The sequence below is a fragment of the Chlorocebus sabaeus genome, chromosome 1, assembly GCF_047675955.1.
Source record: "Chlorocebus sabaeus isolate Y175 chromosome 1, mChlSab1.0.hap1, whole genome shotgun sequence".
Classification (NCBI taxonomy): Eukaryota; Metazoa; Chordata; class Mammalia; order Primates; family Cercopithecidae; genus Chlorocebus; species Chlorocebus sabaeus.
In genome coordinates, this window is record NC_132904.1 from 8,526,923 (window position 1) to 8,545,046 (window position 18,124).

Consider the following 18,124-nt stretch of genomic DNA (forward strand, 5'->3'; position numbering starts at 1 on the left):
GTTCACAACTAGGTGCACTGCTCAAAGTTTTGCCCACTGGGAAGATTTCCCTTCACCGCTGTCCTTCAGGGATGTCCTAGGAAGGGGCTGTAGCACTGCAGCTGTCCACTTTTGGGTGGTGCCTGCATATCGTGCAGAACTATCTGTCTTCTGCACAGGCCAAATGGGAGAGTTGAACGGGGATGTGGTGGGAATCACCACCCCTGCGTCTTTCAAGTCCTTGATGGTGGCATTAATCTCTGCAGTCCCTCCAGGGATGCGATATTGTTTCTGATTTACTATTTGTCTAGGTAAAGACAGCTCTAATGGCTTCCATTTGGCCTTTCCCAGAATAATAGCCCTCACCCTACCAGTCAGGGAGCCAATGTGGGGGTTCTGTCAGCTGCTAAGTATGTCTACAGCAATTATGCATTCTAGCACCGGAGAAATGACCACAGGATGAGTCTAGGGACCCACCGGAACCACTGGAAGTCGGACCTGAGGAAAACTCCATTAATTACCTGACCTCCATAAGCCCCTACTTTAAATTATCTTTTTTTTTTGAGACGGAGTCTCGCTCTGTCGCCCAGGCTGGAGTGCAGTGGCCGGATCTCAGCTCACTGCAAGCTCCGCCTCCTGGGTTCACGCCATTCTCCTGCCTCAGCCTCCCGAGTAGCTGGGACTACAGGCGCCCGCCACCTCGCCCGGCTAGTTTTTTGTATTTTTTAGTAGAGACGGGGTTTCACCGTGTTAGCCAGGATGGTCTCGATCTCCTGACCTCGTGATCCACCCGTCTCGGCCTCCCAAAGTGCTGGGATTACAGGCTTGAGCCACCGCGCCCGGCCCATAGGCCCCTACTTTAACTGGAAGACCAAAATGACATTTATAGTCCCCCGGAATCAGTGTCAGCTCAGAGCCAGTGTCCAGTAGTCCCTGAAATGTCTGATCATTTCCCTTTTCCCAGTGGACAGTTACCCTGGTAAAATGCCAGATGTGTGCTTGGGGAAGGATGGGTGAGCGATTCAGTGCATAAATTGTCAATAATCTAGTGGGGTCCTTCCTCAAGGGGACCCGGTCTCCCCTTCATTCAAGGAGTTTTGGGTCTATAAACTGGCTCAAGTCTGGAAATTGATTGAAGGGCCCTGATTCTCTATTTTTATATTTCAAATTAGTCTTTTGTCCATTTGACCTAGAAGTTTTCTGCTTGTATAAATTAAGTAGGAATGAAGTAGGCTTCCTATCAGTTTCACTTCTAGGAACACTATGATTAATTAGCCAATGCCAGAACTCTACACGAGTCAGACTATTCTGGTTGCCACTTTGCCTCTGCTGTCCATTACAGTAGCTACTCCCACCTTGCCTTTGACCGTTGAATGCCTCCACTTGCCGCTGCCACCTCAAGACCCAATTACTCCCATTGTATTTAAATTTTGTAGTTGAGTGACTGTGGTTCCTGCCATTAGATCTGACATACAGAGAAGAACAATTACAGGGCTCTTCGAAGATGCAGGAGCTGTCCTCACAAATCTATTTTGTAAGGCATAGGTTAAGGATATAGGTTCTGGACCCTCACAGCTGGGATGAGTAGGTCTAATTTGACTAATCCACTCCACCATCGCAATCTCCCTAAGCGTTTGGATACCTTCCTCTACATTAAACAAAGAGATCAGGCATTTCCAGCTTGCTCACAATGGGCCATCTTTTAATTCATATTTAACTAACCAAGCAAATAAACAATTAGAAACTTTTTAACTCCCAGAGCTGCAACATTAATTGCAGAGTCCCTACTTAGTGGGCCCAAATTAATAAATTCAGCCTGATCCAACTCTATGTTTCTTCCACCATTATCCCATACCCTTAATATCCATTTGTATGCTTGTTCTCCAGATTTCTGTTTATATAAATTAGAGAACTCAAACAGTTCTTTTTGAGTATAGCTCACTCTCAACCTCACCTCTAGGGGCCTGCTGGGATTGGAGTCTAGTCATAGGTCTAAAGCAAACAGGTGTTGGGGGTGGCTCCTGAGGAGAATCAACATTATCTTGCCTGGCAACTGCCTCAGGCAGAACAGGTTTTATCTTCTCAGACAAAGATGGAAAGGCTAATGATAGCATGGGTTGGGGAGAGGATGTTGCTGCTACTGGGGATGGGCAAGTTGTGTCTTCTGGAAAAAAAGATTCATCAGAGTTTACAAGCTCAGTGCCCCTAGCTTCAGCAGGGTCCTCCCACACATCCCCATTCCAAGTCACAGGATCCCATTCTTTTCCAATCAATGCCCTCACCTTAACAGTAGACACCTGGTGAGGCTGTGCATGCCTCTTTCGTTGCAGGTCAGCCACTTGCATGATAAGAGCTTGTGTCTGTTTTTCCACAATTTCAGCTCTTTCTCTACAGGAGATAAGACTCTCACTCAGGGCAGTCTTAGCAGATTTGAGGCTCAGTATCTGCCTCTGAAGCAGACAGATAGAATCCCTAAGTTCATAATTTTCTTTCTTTCTTTTTTTAAACAGAGTCTCACTCTGTTGCCCAGGCTGGAGTGCAGTGGCACGATCTCGGCTCACAGCAAACTCTGCCTTCCAGGTTCACACCATTCTCCTGCCTCAGCCTCCTGAGTAGCTGGGACTACAGGCGCCTGCCACCACGCCTGGACAATTTTTTGTATTTTTAGTAGAGATGGGGTTTCACTGTGTTAGTCAGGATGGTCTGGATCTCCTGGCCTTGTGATCCACCTGCCTTGGCCTCCCAAAGTGCTGGGATTACAGGTGTGAGTCAACGCGCCCTACCCATCGTTTTCTGTAATCACTTTGTCCACTGAACTTAGAAGCAACCAACCAGCGTCATTATGTTCCTTGGTTCTCCATATATGGTCAAAGGTATTATGTATAGAGTCACTAAAATATTTTTAAACAATGAAGTATATTTTGGGTGAAATTAAAATTCTGAAAAGCCTACATGAGCCCTCTATCTTCAGGATGGTCCTCGGCAGAGCACAAGTCAAATTTTCCTTATGCCTCAGAAGACCACTTGACGTGTGAAAGTGTGCTTATTAGGTCAGATGGAGCAAGAACCAATAATGCTCAATCAGACATGTTGCATTTTTGCAACAATGGGCATAAGAAGGATATTTGAAAATACTTAAGCACTCTATTTGTGGTTAAGAGGACTTGATCACAACAAAAGTCTGCTCTTGTAAACTAGAATGATAAACCCCACATTCATATTTAGGATCAAATACAGCACTTACATGGCCTGGCGCGGTGGCTCACGCCTGTAATCCCAGCACTTTGGGAGGCCAAGACAGGTGGATCACTTGAGGCCAGGAGTTCAAGACCAGCCTGGTCAACATGGTGAAACTCTGTCTCTATTAAAAATACAAAAAAATTAGCCAGGTGTGGTGGAAAAGGTCTGTAGTCCCAGCTACTCAGAAGGCTGAGGCATGAGAATCGCTTGAATTCGGGAGGTGGAGGTTTGAGTGAGCTGAGATTGCACCACTGCATTCCAACTTGGGCAATAGAGTGAGACTTTGTCTCCAAAACAAAACAAAACACCCCACAGCACCTACAGGCTGTTTCCTGCCTGCCAGTCACTCTTTCGGCCACTCAGACAGCTCCCCCAGCTTCTTTGCTGAGGTGAGGTCTGTCCTTCCGGGTCTCTGCTGGCTCTGGTCACTCACCTGGAGCAGGCCTAGCAGTGGGTTGAACACTGGGTTGGAAGGAAAGTAGTGTCTGTGTTGGAATGGTGTCTCAGCTCCATTGTTTGGTTAAGTCACCAGAGAGCTGTGCCTTCATGGTTCACTTGTCAAATTGGCAGACCACCTATGCCATTCGCAGGGTGACATGAGGTCAGATCCATTCGTCCAGCAGATGTTCACTAAGAGTCTCCTCTGCGCAGGCACTGGACGGTGCTGGTGCAATTGGATGATGACACAGCCCCGTGAACAGGGGAAACAGACCTGTTGCTGGATATTCAGTTTACAACCCACAAGCAGCTGGGACTGTGAGGTCCGGAGGCTTCCTGGAGGAAGAGGCATCTAAGCCATGAATGAGATTGCTGGGCTGAAAATGTAAGAATGTTCTATTTTACTAGATATTAGCTAAGTTTTTAAAAATTAACATCTCTGGCCGGGTGTGGGAGCTCATGCCTGTAATCCCAGCACTTTCGGAGGCTGAGGCGGGTGGATCACGAGGTCAAGGGATTGAGACCATCCTGGCTAACATGGTGAAACTCTGTCTCTACTAAAAAAATACAAAAAAAATTAGGCGTGGTGGCGGGCGCCTGTAGGAGGCTGAGGCAGGAGAATGGCGTGAACCCGGGAGGCAGAGCTTGCAGTGAGCCAAGATCGCGCCACTGCACTCCAGCCTGGGAGACAGAGCGAGACTCCGTCTCAAAAAAAAAAAAAATTAACATCTCATCCACAAAAAAGCATGAAAATTTCCATCTCCTCATATCCCCATCATTAATAGATGTTAAAGTTTACATATATATGTATATTATATATAAAACATATATATAATATTAGTCAGTTTCCATACTGCTATAAAGAACTGCCTGAGACTGGGTAATTTATAAAGGAAAGAGGTTTAATTGACTCACAGTTCAGGATGGCTGGGGAGGCCTCAGGAAACTTACAATCAAGGCAGAAGGTGAAGGGGAAGCAAGGCATCTTCTTCACAAGGCAGAAGGAAGGAGAAGTGCAGAGCAAAGGGGGAAGAGCCCCTTATAAAATCATCAGATCTCATGAGAACTCACTCACTGTCATGAGAACAGCATGGGGGAAGCTGCCCCGATGATTCAATTACCTCCACCTGGCAATTACAATTCAAGATGAGATTCGTGTGAGAATACAAAGCCTAACCATATTTTATATATATGTTATACAGATAGATATAGTATATATATCATATATAACCATATCTCATATATATATATATAATTTTTTTTTGTTCTGAGGTGCAGTCTCAAGAGGTCCTGAGAATATGTACCCCAACTCCTGGCTTGAGCAACGCTCCTGCTTCGGCCTCCCAAAGTGCTGATATTGCAGGCATGAGCCACCATGCCTGGCCCCAAAGCCTTTTTAATTATTGCCAAACTGATGGGTGTAGTAGTATAACTTTACTTTGCATTTCCCGACTGTTTAGCCTGATTAAGCAGCACCTTTTCTTTTGTTTGTTGGCCACTGGAATTTTTTTCTGTGAATTGCTCCTCTGTATGTTTAGCTCGCTTTTCTGTTGTGTTGTCCACTTCTTGATTTGCAAAAACCCCTTTTATGGGGTGGTATTAAGCTGCTATTGTCTTCAGCTGTGCAGACATTTTTTCTGAGTTTCTCCTTTGTCCCTGTACTTTGTCTCCAGCCTCTTTTGGCATGCATACATTTAAATAGTCACATTTCCTAACTTCTGGGTTTCCAGTCTTGATTGAGAAGGTCTTCTCATATTTTACATTTTCTTACAAGATTCATATTGTGGGTTTTTTTTTTTTCATTTAATAAATCTCTTCTGGAATTTGTTTTGTGGGCTAGTGTAACAGACAGGCCCAGGTGCATTTTCTTCCAGGTGGGGAGTGAGCTGACTGCAGTGCCTCTCATTACATAATTCCACCCTTTCCTGCCGAATTAAAATGCCACATGTGGCTGGGCGTGGTGGCTCACACCTATAATCCCAGCACTTTGGGAGGCTGAGGCAGGTGGATTACTTGAGGTCAGGAGTTCAAGACCAGCCTGGGCAACATGGTGAAACCCCATCTCTACTAAAACTACAAAAATAACTGAGCGTGATGGCGCATGCCTGTAGTCCCAGCTACTCAGGAGGCTGAGGCAGGACAATCACTTGAACCTGGAAGGCGGAGGTTGCAGTGAGCTGAGATCGTGCCACTGTACTCCAGCTTGGGTGACAGAGTGAGACCCTGCCTCAAAAAAAAAAAAAAAGAAAAAAGAAAAGAAAAGAAACAAAGGGACACCATGGGACAAGCTGGCATGCAGGGAGCATGGGAGGAATAGAGTGGCACTTGTCCGTGACATTTAAGAGCACCCAGCCTCCAGCCAGTAGTGACAACAAAGAAGAAAACCTTTACTTTCTTTATTTTATTTCTTTATTTTCTCCATAACTCAACTTAATCTCTGATTTAAGATCCGTCATGCCTAGGAGGGTAGGGAACATAATCTCAGGAACTTTTGAGATGTAGACTCCCATCCAAGGTAGAGCTGGAGGGCAAGGATGGGATGACTTGGAGATACATCAGTCATTTGACTTGGGTGAGCGCCATATGAGAAACAAGGAATACTACTGAGAATTAAAAGAGATATTTTATCATTATAAAGGAGTTACTTCATTAAGAAAACATCAAAGTCATAACAGTATGCATTCAATAATTCAAAATGCATGAAGCAAAAACTGACAGAAGTGAAAGGAGAAATTCCTTTCAGACAGGCAAGAGCCACCGCACCTGGCCTGTCTGACTGATTTTAAGTGTGCAATTCACCGCCATTCAGTATATCTACAATGTCATGCAACTATCACCATTTTCTGTCTCTGGTATTTTTTCATTGTCCCCAACATAAATTCTGTGTCCATTATGCAAAACTTCGCATTCCCCTCACCTCAGCCCCTGGTAATCTCTATCCTACTTTTTGTTTTTATGAATTTGCCTATTCTAGGTACTTCATATAAGTAAAATCACACAATATGTGTCCCTCTGTGTCTGGCTTATGTCACTTGGCATAATGTGACACAGGTTGATCCATGCTGTAGCGTATGCCAAAATTCCATTCCTTCAGATTGCCACAGAATATTCCATCGTATGTGTATACTGCATCTTGTTTCTCCATTCATCTGTGGATAGACATTTGAATTGTTTCCACATTTTGACTATTGTAAATAATGTTGCTCTCAACGTTGGTGTACAAATACCTGTTGAAGTCCTTGACTTCAGATTTTGCTTTTTTGTTTTGTTTTTTGTTTGTTTGTTTGTTTTTTGAGATGGAGTCTCGCTGTGTGGCCCAGGCTGGAGTGCAATGGCACGATCTCGGCTCACTGCAACCTCTGTCTCCCAGGTTCAAGTGATTCTCCTGCCTCAGCCTCCTGAGGAGCTGGGATTACAGGCGTGAGCCACCGCTCCCGGCCCAGTTCTTTTGGATATATACCTAGAATTGGAATTGCTTCATCACAGGATAGTTCTGTGTTTACATTTTTGAAGAATTGCCAGGCTGTTTTCCACAGTGGCTGTACCTTTTTGCATGCCCACCAACAAGGCACTAGGGCTCCAATTTCTTCACATTCACACCAAAGCTTATCTTTCATTTTTTGGAATTAAGGGTTTAATTTTAACAGTTATTCAGATTATATCATATTGCTCCATGGCAACAGTTAATAATGACATATTCTAGACATTTGATTAAAATATGTACTGCTGGCCGGGTGCGGTGGCTCACACTTATAATCCCAGCACTTTAGGAGGCCAAGGCAGGCAGATCACGAGGTCAGGAGATCGAGACCATCCTGGCTAACATGATGAAACCCTGTCTCTACTAAAAATACAAAAAATTAGCCACTCGGGAGGCTGAGCAGGAGAATGGCGTGAACCCAGGAGGCGTAGCTTGCAGTGAACCGAGATCGTACCACTGCAGTCCAGCCTGGGCGACAGAGCGAGACTCCATCTTTAAAAAAAAAAAAACAAAATACACTGCTTCCAAGAAGCCTTTCTCATTTTGAGAATGAGATTCAATTTTATAGATTCAAACAAGAATACCAATCGAAATCTCAGCAGACTGGATTGATAGAAATTGACAAGCTGATTCTAAATGGTATACAGAAATTCCATGGCTCACACCTGTAATCCCAGCACTTTGGGAGGCTGAGACAGGAGGATAACTTGAGGCAGGAATTTGAGAATGGCCTGGACAATGTAGCAAGACCCCATCTCTATGAAAATAAAAATATTAGCTGTGTGTGGTGCCATATGCCTGTAGTTCTAGCTATTCAAGAGGCTGATGCAAGAGGATCACTTGAGCCCAGGAGACACAGACAAAAACCATATAATTATCTCAATTGAAACAATTATTAAATTGCATTTAATAAAATTCCATATCCTTTCATGATAAAACCTCCAAACAAACTAGGAATAGAAGGAACTTACTTCATAACAATTTATTGATATGACAAACCCTCAGCTGACATCACACTAAATGGGGAAAAGCTGAAAGTCTTTTCTCTAAGATCTGGAATAAGACAAGAATGCCCACTCTCATCACCCCTATTCAATACAGTGATGGAAATCCTAGCCAGAGCAATCAGGCAAGAAAAAGAAATGAGAGGCATCCAGATTGAAAAAGTCAAACTCCCTCCTTGCTGATGATGTGATCATATATTTAGGAAAACCAAAAAACTCCTAGAATTAATAATGAATTCAGTAAAGTTGCAGGATACAAAATCAACATACAAAAATCATTAGCATTTCTACACACCAAAAATGAGCTAGCTCAGAAAGAAATGAAGAAGCCCATTTATCTTGCTGAAAAAAAAAAAAAAAAAAAAATCTAGGAATAAATCTAACCAAGAAGGTAAACTATCTCTACAATGAAAACTACAAAACACTGATGAAAGAAATTGAAGAGGACACAAATGGAAAGACATCCCATACACATGAAATCAGAGAATTAATAGTGTTAAAATCGAGAGAGGAGACCAGTAGGACTTGTTGGGAAAGAACCAGCAGATGGTGACAAAAGCAATCCCTAGCTGCCCTCATTGCTCCCTCGCATAAGACACTCCCACCAGCATCATGACAGTTTACAAATGCCATGGCAATGACCCAGAGGTTACCACGCCTTTCCACACCAATGACCCAGAAGTCACCACCCTTTCCTAAAAAGTTCTAAATAATCCCTCCATCAATTTGCATTAACTCACCCTTCTATTTGCATATAATTAAAAATGAGTATAAGCGAATATAAATATGGTTGCCAAGAGTCCATAGGTTGCCTGCTGTACATGCACTGCCCATGAGTTATCCCTGCTCCACAAAGAGCAGTACCATTCAATTAAAAACTGCTCTCTAGGCCGGGCTCGGTGGCTCAAGCCTGTAATCCCAGCACTTTGGGAGGCCGAGACGGGCGGATCACGAGGTCAAGAGATCGAGACCATCCTGGATAATACGGTGAAACCCCGTCTCTACTAAAAAATACAAAAAAAAAACCTAGCCGGGCAAGGTGGCGGGCGCCTGTAGTCCCAGCTACTTGGGAGGCTGAGGCTGGAGAATGGCGTAAGCCCAGGAGGCGGAGCTTGCAGTGAGCTGAGATCCGGCCACTGCACTCCAGCCTGGGCTACAGAGCGAGACTCCGTCTCAAAAAAAAAAAAAAAAACTGCTCTCTAATACCGCTGTCTTGCTCTTGAATTCCTTCCTGTGTGAACCCTAGAACCCTCCCAGGCTAAGCCCCAATTTGGGGGCTCACCTGTTCTGCATCACCTGGTGACCATGAAGACCACAAAGACAGCAGAGATGGCAGTGATTGGCAATTAGCAGACAGGCAGTAAGACAGTAGAGAGGAGAAAATTGGCAATTGGTGGTCAGCAATTGGCAGGATGGTGAGACAGGACAGAAAGACCAATAGATAGCAATTAGAAGTGGTGAGAGCAATTGGCAAGACAGACAACAGAGATAGCAGGAGGTAGCAGTTGGGGAGAGGTGGCAAGAGATGTCAAGATGGTGATCAGCAAGAGACAGCAGGTGATCAGTGCTACAAGCAATCGAAGCTACAGAGCTTCTAATACTGCAGAGGCGTAGCACTAGCCCAAAGGTTCATTTTAAGAGCCACTGTCTTGGCCAGGCGCAGTGGCTCACTCCTGTAATCCCAGCACTTTGGGAGGCCGAGGCCAGTGGATCACCTGAGGTCAGGAGTTTGACACCAACCTGGCCAACATAGTGAAACCCCATCTTTACTAAAAACACAAAAATTATCCTGACATGGTGGTGCACACCTAAAATCTCAGCTACTCAGGAGGTTGAGGCAGAAGAATCACTTGAACCCAGGAGGTGGAGGTTGCAGTGAGCCGAGATTGCGCCACTGCACTCTAGCCTGGGCAACAGAATGAGACTCCATCTCAAAATAAATAAATGAATAAATAAGAGCCACTGTCTTTCCTGGCAGCCAGTGGAGCCAAGCAGATGGGTGAGCAGCCATAGCAGAACTGCCTTGTGTGGGACTCACTACTGCAGCTGGCATGCTGTTGGTACACCTGTTGATCCCCCTTTGGCAGCCAAGCTTGCCCAAGCTGGGGAAATCTGGGGAGGAGATCTTCACTGGGCCCCAGTTAGAGACTGGCCAGCACCATTTTGGCTCCTGTGGACAGGTGACTGTCCCCTTTGCCTCCTCCCTTCCATATCAGGTGAGCCAGGAAATAAGACTGTCGGCTAAATAGTCAATTCAAAGTCCCTCGAAGCATGCCTGACCAATTGCATCCTTGTTGCCCCTTCTCTTGGTCCCTTCTCCTCTCATGCCATTTAATTTTTCTGTTGGCCATTTTATTTCATTTTATTTTCCACTCTGAAATATATATTTCTTTTGTAGTTTTTGCTTTAAATCCCCACTAACTATATTTGGGCAATTGTTTAAGGCAGGACACTTGCTTGTGAGAGGTCCCTGTCGTATTGACCCTGGAAAAAGTTGTTCTATGCCCCCGACTTGGTCTTTGGGGTTCGCTGTTGGCCACCCCCGATATGGTCCAGGGTTTTCCACATTTGGTGTGAGGACTCTCGTTGGCCAGTTCTCAGATACTCTGGGGTTTTAGGCATTTGGTATTGTTGGCCACCCTCCAGGTGCTCAGGGGATGTTGGCATTAGCATTCTTTCTAGGACTGTGGCTTGGGTGCCCACCCCAGGAGAGTCTTGGCCTTGCGTTTTCTTGTTTTCTGCCCTAAAGTTATCATTTCTGTAACAACATCTTTTTTTTTTTTTTTTTTTTTTTTTTTTTTGGTGAGATGGAGTCTCGCTCTGTTGCCCAGGCTAGAGGGCAATGGTGCAATCTCAGCTCACTGCAACCTCCACCTCCTGGGTTCAAGCGATTCTCCTGCCTCAGTCTCCTGAGTAGCTGGGACTACAAGCACACACCACCACACCCAGCTAATCTTTGTATTTTTAGTAAAGATGGATTTTCCATGTTGGCCAGGCTGGTCTCGAACTCCTGACTCGTGATTTGCCCATTTCGGCCTCCCAAAGTTCTGGGATTATAGGCATGAGCCACCGCGCCTGGCCTGTAACAACATTTTCTTTTGGTTTATTTACACTTTTCCTTCTACATTTCATTTAATAAAAATATGTCTTTAGTCATATTTCATTCACTGGCAAACGCTTATAATCCACTTTCACAATGCCTTGCTACCTATACTTATGCCTTCTCTGCAAGAGGTAAAAATCTAAAAGCGAAAAATAGCAAGAGCCCAGTTTTCGCTAGACTTAGAAAAACTTGTGCGTCTAGTGTCAATCCTTCTAGTCATGGGGACAATAACAAGTATTTCAGAGGACTCACCACTAGGGTGTCTTTGGACTATCAGTGCAAATTCAAATTCTGCTTAAAGGAAAACAAAACAAAACAAAACAAAAACCCCTCACTTTCTAGTGCAGCACCATTTGGGTCCAATACAAATTTTTAAAAAGAAGAAATTTGGCTTAAATATGATTCACTATAATGCTATTTTACAATTAGAGTTATTCTGTAAAAAAAAGAATAAGAAAAATTGGAGAAGGCCCTTTATATACAGAGTTTATAGCCCTTTACTGGCTCATGTCACTTCCAGGCACCAGAAGCTGTGCTTAAGGGATCCCCTCCTAGCTGCTCCCCTTAGAGGGTCTACACCCTCCCTGGAGCCTTCTCAGCCCCCCAGTTATAAGGGGGATCCAGCCAGTTCTCTAATGCAGGATTCCACCCCAGGGTCATTAGACACCATTCCCTCTTATCCAACTAGCCCTACCCTCTACCTCCTGCTGTCTGAGAAGTTAAGCCCAACCAGTACCACCAGCAATGGGGCCCCATTCAACCCTAAAGTTAAACCTGTGTCCATTGCAGGAGCTACCTGACAGAAATGGGAGAAGACTAAAGAGTACATGTGCCATGGCCGGGCGCGGTGGCTCACGCCTGTAATCCCAGCACTTTGGGAAGCGGAGGCGTGTGGATTACCTGAGGTCAGGAGTTCAAGACCAACCTGACCAACATGGTGAAACCCCGTCTCTACTAAAAATACAAAAAATTAGCCAGGCGTGGTGGCGCGTGCCTATAATCCCAGCTATTTGGGAGGCTGAGGTAGGAGAATTGCTTGAACCCGGGAGGCGAATGTTTCAGTGAGCTGAGATCCCACCATTGTACTCCAGCCTGGGCAACGAGAGTGAAACTCCATCTCAAAAAAAAAAAAAAAAAAATTACATGTGCCATTTTCTAAGTCAGATTTGGCTTTATGCAAGAAAAGCGTTGGCCAGTTTTTGAAGGAGCCAAGAAAGTTTCTAGAAAATTGTATTAAATTGACCATATTCTTTAACTTGGCATGACTTGCAAATATTGTTATCCACTTACTGTGCTGTGAAGAAAAAAAAAAAAAAAGCAGAAAAAACTATACCATTAAGCCTGTCAAGATTTTTTAAATAACTAAAAAAAAAAAAGTCCCACTCTGTTTCAGGGTCATTTGGTTAAGACCCTACAAAAACCAAACAAACAAAAACTTAGCCAAGCATGGTGGCAGGCAGTGTAATCCCACTTGGGAGGCTGAGGTGGGAGGATCGCTTGAACCAAGTAGGCGAAAGTTGCAGTGAGCCAAGATCACACCACTGCACTCTAGCCTAAAATAAAAGGAAGAAAGAAAAAGAAAAACATTTACAAAATAAATAAAAAATCTACTTACAGAAAGACATCATTACTATAATGAAAAGGCAAGCCACAGACTGGAAGAAACTATTTGCAATACACATATTGCAAAGTCAAAGTCAAAAGACTTTTATCTAGAATTATTACATAAAGAGCTCTAAAAACTCAATCACAAAACAAACCAAAAAAATTTTTGAATACAGACTTCTCAATAGATGATATACAAAGTCAGACACAAAATAATACATATTGTGTGAGTTATTTTTATGAAATTCTAGGAAAAACAAATTCATAGTATCAGAAAGCAGATCATAGGTCAATGTAGAGGCTGGTGAAGAGCAAAAAAGAAAGAAAGAAGGAAGGAGAGAGTGAAAGGAAGAAAGGAAGGACAAGGAGGAAGGAGGGAGGGAAGGAGGAAGGAAGGAAGAAAGGAAAGGAGGGAGGGGAGAGAGAAAGAAGAAATAAAAGAAAAGAAAAGAAAGAAAAAGAACAAGAAAGAAAGGAAAGAAAGAAAGAAAGAGGAAGGAAGGAAAGAAAGAGAAAAAGAGAAGGAGAGAAAGAAGAGAAAAGAAAGAAAAGGCAGGAAGACAGGAAGGAAAGAAGGAAGGAAAAATCAGTGGTTGTCTGGATTATAGGGTGGGCATGGGGCTTGATTAGGAAGGAGCACAAGGGGTAGTTTTAGGTGTGATTTAAATGTTCTAAATATTTTTCTTCTTCTTCTTTCTTCTTTCTTCTTCTTCTTTTTTGTTTGAGACAGGGTCTTCACTCCAAAGCCCAGGCTGAAGTGCAATGACACTACCACAGCTCACTGCAGCCTCAACCTCCTAGGCTCAGGTGATCCTCCCACCTCGTCCTCCTGAGTAGCTGAGACTACAGGCGTGTGCCACCACACCCGACTAATATTTGTATTTTTAGTAGAGACAAGGTCTCACTATGTTGACCAGGCTAGTCTCAAACTCCTGGGTTCAAGAGATCCTTCAGTCTCAGCCTCCTGAAGTGTTGGGATTACAGGCGTGAGCCACTGTGCCCGACCGAAAATGTTCTGTATGTTTTTTCTTTTTTTTTTTTTTTTTGAGACGAAGTCTTGCTCTGTCACCCAGGCTGGAGTGCAGTGGCGCGATCTCGGCTTACTGAAAGCTCCGCCTCCTGGGTTCACGCCATTCTCCTGCCTCAGCCTCCTGAGTAGCTGGGACTACAGTCGCCCGCCACCACGCCCGGCTAATTTTTTTGTATTTTTAGTAGAGACGGGGTTTCACCATGTTAACCAGGATGGTCTCGATCTCCTAACCTCGTGATCCACCCGCCTTGGTGTCCCAAAGTGCTGGGATTACAGGTGTAAGCCACCGTGCCCAGCCTCTGGGGGTCTCTTTTCATTTTCACTCCTCAGCCAGGGTGGGGGGTGGTGGGGGGTGGTGGGGCCTGGGACATGGGCTCTTCCCGGGGACATCCCAACTCCTCTGCTCCTTTCTACAACCTCTGCTGTTCCTCTCTTCCCCTCTCCTCATGCTTTCATAATTGCCTTGGTAGGCAGTGGTAAGGTGACCGGCTCAATATCAGAGCATTTATTCTTCCAAACCTTTTTGAGTTTGGGGGAGTTTTTGTTTTGTTCTGTTTTTTAGACAGCATCTCACTCTGTCTCCCAGGCTGGAGTGCAGTGGTATGATCATGGCTCACTGCAGCCTCAACCTTCGGGGCTCAGGTGATCCTCCCCAGTCAGCCTTCCAAGTAGCTGGGACCACAGGTACAAGTCACCACACCTGGCTAATCTTTGTATTTTTTCTTTTCTTTTTTTTTTTTTTGAGATGGAGTCTTGCTCTGTCACCCAGGCTGGAGTGTAGTGGCGCGATCTTGGCTCACTGCAAGCTCCACCTCCCAGGTTCACGCCATTCTCCTCCCTCAGCCTCCTGAGTAGGTGGGACTACAGGCACCCACCACCACACCCGGCTAATTTTTTTGTATTTTTAGTAGAGACAGGGTTTCACCGTGTTAGCCAGGATGGTTTCGATCTCCTGACCTTGTGATCCGCCCGCCTCGGCCTCCGAAAGTGCTGGGATTATAGGTGAGAGCCACCACACCCGGCCAATCTTTATATTTTTTGTAGAGACAGAGTTTGACCACGCTACCTAGGTTGGTCTGGAACTCCTGGCCTCAAGCCATCCACCCGCCTCGGCCTCCCAAAGTGCCAAGATTACAGACGTGAGCCACTGTGCCAGCCCATATCTATCGTTTATGACACTGAAACTGGTATTGTGAGTTCTTTTGTTGTATGGTGTCCTGAGTCAGGGACTGGAGTGGGAGGGTCACAGGACAACAGGAAATGTGTGTGTGTGTCTGTGTGTGTGTGTGTGTCTGTGTGTGTCTCTGTGTGTGTGTGTCTGTGTGTCTGTGTGTGTGTGTCTGTGTGTGTGTGTCTGTGTGTGTGTGTCTCTGTGTGTGTGTGTGTGTCTCTGTGTGTCTGTGACCTGTGATATGATCTCACACTGTGTTCTCCTGTTCAGGTGTCTGTTAGAATCGAGTTGAGGGGAGTGAGGGAGGGTGGAAGTCTGGCGGGGAGCAGTGCTGATTCTTGATTTTGGACCCTGGCAGGGCTGGAGAGAGATCTTGGAGATAAAAGAGACCCGAGATAGGGGGAGAGTCTGAGAGTGGGGAGGAAGATGTCTTGAGAATAGGTAAGCCAGATTTCAGGCTGGAGAAGGCAGAATGTGAGTTTGGTCAGAAATGTCCATGGGCGCTGGCTGGAGGAGGCAGCAGACAGTTAGGGAGGGAGCTCTGGAGTTTAGGAGGGGGTGGGGAGGCCAGTGGATTGGGCCTGTCTTGCTGCCTGCTTATTTAGTGTTTGGTGATGGGGAAGCAGGATTTTATTTTTTCCTTTTTACTGGAATTTGGCCAGATTAAGCTCTAGGACTGCCCTGGACATATAGCCTCTCCAAACCCTGGGACTAGCCAAGGCCTCTTATGTGGGGTCACCCCAGCCAGCCCCATGGCCCTGTTCTTCACGCGGCTACCTTATCTGGGATTACATTTCCAATGGGTCTCCGATCTAGAAAGCTGGAATTATCCAGAGAGGCTCTGGATCAAGGGGGTAGGGCATGTCTCTGCCAACATGGGACTTACTTTCTGCCTCTTTAAAACATTAGCTCCACCAGGCCTCATGACTTCTTCTTGTCCACTCCTCTATCCTGGGCACATTGTGGACACACGGTAAATATCTGCTGAGTGAATGAGCCAAGATCTGAGGGGATTCCCTGGGGTGGGAAAAGCCATGCATCTTCTCTACAGCCCCAAGGGCAGAAGGCTGACCGTCCCACGGAAGCTAAAGGGGGATGGATTTGACCCTACATTAGAAAGGGCCTTGACCAGCCAGAGCTCCTGAGAGCATCCTGTCACCTGAGCTGACCATGCTGGGGCCAGGGGTGGACCCAGAATAACCATGTGGAAAAATGATTTGCTTCAAGGCAGAACTGAAGGGCCCCTGAGGGTCCTTGCAGCCACCGTGTCCAGAACCAGGCTTCTGGGTCCCATTGTGGTAGGTAATGGCAGTTGAGATGGTAGCTCTCAGCCAAGAGCAGTGGCTCACACCTGTAATCCCAACACTTTGGGAGGCCAAGGCGGGAGGATCGCTTGAGCCCAGAAGTTCAGGACCAGCCTGGGCAACATGGTAAAAACCCCCATCTCTACAGAAATACATAAATTAGCCAGGGGTGGTGGTGCAGGCCTGTAGTCCCAGCTACCTGGGAGGCTGACGTGGGAGGATCGCTTGAGCTCAGGAGTTCAGGATCAACCTGGGCAACATAGCCATCCCCCGTCTCCATTTTTTTTTTAAAGTAAAAGAGAGAGAGAGAGAGAGATGGCAGTCAGACAAATCTAGGTTTAAATCCTGGGTCCTCCATTAATCTGCGTGATTTAGGCATGTTACTCAATGTCTCTAAACCTGTTACCTCATTTACAATGTGAAGATACTAATGGTATCACCTCAAAGGCTGGTTGTAAGCATTAGATTCAAACAATAACCTTTTTTTTCCCCTTGAGTCCGGGTCTTGCTCTGTAACCCAAGCTGGAGTGCAGTGGCTCACTGCAACCTCGACCTCCTGGGTTCAGGCAATCCTCCCGCCGCAGTCTCCCGAGTAGCTGGGAGCACAGATGTGCACCACCACGCCCTGCTCATTTCTGGTTTTGTTTGTTTGTTTCTTTTTGTATAAACAGGGTCTCAGTTTGTTGCCCCAGCTGGTCTCAAACTCCTGACCTGAAGCAATCCTACTGCTGCGACCTCCAAAGTGCTGGGATTACAGGCATCACCCACCGCACTCAGCCTCAAACAATAGCCTATTACATATTTAGCTCAACATTTGGCACACAGCCTAGACTCAATAAACATTGGCTATTGTTACTGTGCTGGAGATGGGCCAGAGGGGGCTGGTTCCCAGGGCCCAGTGAACCAGGACGGACCACATGTAAAGTAAACAAACTGGTTGGCAGACAGAAAGGTGCATGCAGTGCTTCCTTTAGATCCAAAGTGCACTTTTCTAGTATGATACAATCTTTTCTTTTTTTTTTTTTTTTTTTTTTTAATTTTTTTTTTTTTATTGAGACGGAGTCTCGCTCTGTCGCCCAGGCTGGAGTGCAGTGGCGCAATCTCAGCTCACTGCAAGCTCCGCCTCCCGGGTTCACGCCATTCTCCTGCCTCAGCCTCCCGAGTAGCTGGGACTACAGGCGCCCGCCACTGCGCCCGGCTAATTTTTTTCTATTTTTTAGTAGAGACGGGGTTTCACCATGGTCTCGATCTCCTGACCTTGTGATCCGCCCGCCTCGGCCTCCCAAAGTGCTGGGATTACAGGCGTGAGCCACCGCGCCCGGCCGATACAATCTTTTCTTAAGAGACAGGGTCTTGCTATGTTCCCCAGGCTGGAGTACTGTGACTGTTCACAGGCACAATCCCACTACTTGATCAGCCCAGGAGTTTGGATTCACTCCTTTCCGATTTGGACAGTCTCACCCTTCTCAGGCAACGTGGTGGTCCTGCTCCCAGAAGGTCACCATACTGAAGCTGAACTTAGCGCAGACACCCGATGGGCATAGTGCACTGTGGCCTAGAACTCCAGGGCTGAAGCGATCCTCCCGCCTCAGGCTTCCCAGTAGCTAGAACTACAATTTCATACAATTTGGATTCATATAGTTCCAAATAATCATGGGTATTAGGGAGTAATATCTAGAGATGCAAAAGGTGGTGTTTTTAAAAGAGCTACAGAAACAGATATTAAATCCATAACTGGTACCGACGTTTCTCATTTGTGTTAAACACAA

At 45.7% G+C, this 18,124-nt stretch overlaps 1 long non-coding RNA gene across 3 annotated transcripts in view; it reads left to right on the forward strand.

Moving 5' to 3' along the window:
* Positions 1-18,124, forward strand: part of LOC103226939 (uncharacterized) — a 33,499-nt gene that overhangs the window by 4,376 nt on the left and 10,999 nt on the right. For all 3 annotated transcript variants that reach the window (XR_005240228.2, XR_012092721.1, XR_012092720.1), the window contains exon 2: positions 3,871-4,042. This is a non-coding gene — a long non-coding RNA (uncharacterized lncRNA). The remainder of the gene's footprint in view (positions 1-3,870; positions 4,043-18,124) is intronic.